Below are 2,921 nucleotides of genomic sequence, written 5' to 3'. Positions count from 1 at the left end.
ACCATTATATTCGCAGCAAAGACTTTCAATTAGTATATATCTCGACGCCTAATTCTTATGTGAATTATTACACTACAATTACAAAAAAACTAAATAAAAAAACGGAAATCCTTACCAAACAGTTATTTGAAAATAACTGCAAAATTTTTTTAGAATACAACTATATGAAAACAAAAACAGAAAACAAAAACAGTTTGAGTGAACTACCAAATAGGCTCTAACATATTTCCACGCGTTTACATTACACGAACAATTTTTTTTAATTACAATGGATTGCATGAGAAATCAATGTTCATATATCTATAATTGTTTCCGTTATTCGAGTAACTTAATCGAATACATTAGATTTGCATAATAAATCTATGTGAATATAAGTTTCATTAATAACATATTTTTAATCATCTATATTAATAAAATATAGTAGATTTGTATAACAAATTTAGGTTCGTATATCAAATAAGTAATATATTTTTTTTAATCATGTGTACGGTGTGATTAACTCCATAAAATATAGCAGTTCGCATCACATTATTGTATGCATATTTTATTAATAATATGTAATCTTTGTTGGCGTTATGCGAGTAACTGATTCAGGTACATAGTCACAGAGAAAACCTTTATTCATATGCATAAGAGGAAATATATTTATCATTGTTGGCGCGAGAGTAGCTTCATCAAATATTGTGTTTTTCTCGATAAATTTAAGCTGTAGTATATTTAGAATTATAATTGTTGTTAGGCAAGTAACCTAATGAAATACAATAGTTGTGTAACAAATTCTTTGTTCATACGCATAATAAGTAAAATATTTATAATCGTTGCGCTACGCGAGTACTTCAGCATATACTGAATTTCTCATCAATTTTTTGTTCATATCCGCTATGTTTAATATCTTTATAACCTCTGCATGGCGAATTGAATGAATGAACAAATTCTATAGATCTAGACCAAGTGATTTTTTTGTTCATCTACATTATATGTAATATACATTTATAATTGATGACACTATACCGTTGAAAAATAATATTACTATGCTAATTACCCATATGCAGTTTTATCTTTAATATGAAATCTTATATAGAATCCTCAAAATATTTCTTATTATTCACTCACAGTTTCTCATTCCAATCTAGAAGACTTATATTCACTCAAATTAAAACAGTTAACAGTTACTATTTTAGCTTTAATTAAAATAGGAATAGGGTACTACCAATAAATGGAAATTGACCAATACGTACATTGGTCATATTACATTATCAAGTTAATAATAAAAATAATAACAAGAATAATACCCTCACGGTTCTTTGTCACTGGACAATTTACCATATTAATGGCTAAACACATAATACTCCTTAGCAAGGCATATAATCACAGTATTATATAAATTATAATATCCTCCACCGCTCATTCCTACCATAATAATAATAATACTAATAATAATAATAATAATAATAACAATAATAGTAATTACAGACATTCAAACCACAAATGACTCGACTTGACTCGTTTTATTTTTATTCTTACCATAAAATCTCTCCAAATGTATTGGACCATATGGGACCCCAAAAGTATGACCACATTAATTAGGGAATAACAAAGAAAGAAACGGCGAATGATGAAGAAGAAAACGAAAAAGGATAACATCAAGTAAAACGACGTAGCATGAACGAATTAGGGCAGTATAAATACAGGGTGTCCGAAAGAGAAAAAAGAGACCCACAAAACAACACATAGAAACAAACAGGTGAGTTCGTAGTAGATGATAATGACTCGGAAGAAGGTGAAGCTAGCGTACATAGCGAACGACTCGGCTCGGAAAGCGACGTTTAAGAAGAGGAAGAAGGGGATGCTGAAGAAGGTGAAGGAGCTGACGACCCTGTGCGACGTGGAAGCCTGTGCAATCATCTACAGCCCTTACGAGTCGGCCCCGGAGGTGTACCCGTCCCCGCTGGGAGCCCAGAGGGTCCTCGGAAGGTTCCGGAAGATGCCGGAGATGGAGCAGAGCAAGAAGATGGTGAACCAGGAAGGGTTTCTCCGCCAGCGAATCGCCAAGGCCAACGAGCAGCTCAAGAAGCTCAAGAAGGACAACAGGGACAAAGACGTCGCTAGGATCATGTTCCGCGCCCTAACCTCCCCGGCGCCTTCGAGGTCGCTCCACTCTCTCTCTCTCCCCGACCTCGCCGATCTCTCCACCATGGTCGACCGCACGCTCGCTGACATCACGGCCCGGCTCAGGATCTTGGCCGAGGACGGCGATGAAGGCGACGCCGAGGCTCTCCCAAACCCTCCTCCTGATCTTCCTCGGGCGCCCAAGGAAGAGCAGCAACAGCTCTACGACCAGGAAGGTGATGACGTGGCGGAGGCTAAGCCGGCGGCTACGGCGGCGCCGATGGAGAAGAAACCGCAGTGGTTCATGGATTTGATGATGACCCACCAAGACGTCTCTGATCAGAACAACTTTCCGGCTTTTGGTGACGCCGGTGCTGGTTCCAGCGGTGCTGGGACCGGCTCGTCTTCCCAGTGGGGGGGTTCTAGGGTTTTCCCTTGAGAGATTGAGAGAGAGGGTTTGAGATGTCTGAGTCTTTCTGGGTTTTTTTTTAATTATTATTTAGTTGTGACTTATGTGTCTTGTTTTTGTTGTCCTTTGTTGTTTCTTGTTGGGGTACTCTTTGTTAGTAGTTTGTGCCGTTTGAGTCATGTGGATTCTTTTTATAAATTTTGTTTTTGTCCGATTATAGCACTCGCAAGAACTTCTATATAATTTTTTTTTTTTTTTTTAACAATCGCTTCTCTTCGAACTTTATAAATTAAATGTTTTAATTTTGCTCATTTCATCTATTTTTTTTTAAAAGAATGAGATACGTATCATCATATTTGAAATATAATTTACTAATATACCTTTAATATAAGTTAGTAATGCC

General features: G+C 36.5%; 1 pseudogene; it reads left to right on the top strand.

The window, feature by feature from the left end:
• The first annotated feature begins 1,765 nt into the window (after window positions 1-1,765).
• On the top strand, window positions 1,766-2,548 carry LOC149381456 (agamous-like MADS-box protein AGL80 pseudogene; annotated as a pseudogene).
• The last annotated feature ends 373 nt before the right edge of the window (window positions 2,549-2,921 follow it).

Source organism: Urtica dioica, chromosome 11 (genome assembly GCF_054948205.1).
Source record: "Urtica dioica subsp. dioica isolate 48M chromosome 11, U.dioica_male_clone48M_v1_H2, whole genome shotgun sequence".
In the NCBI taxonomy this organism is placed as follows: domain Eukaryota; kingdom Viridiplantae; phylum Streptophyta; class Magnoliopsida; order Rosales; family Urticaceae; genus Urtica; species Urtica dioica.
Note: the sequence above shows the minus strand (reverse complement) of the source record. Positions and strands in the feature narration are given on the sequence as shown.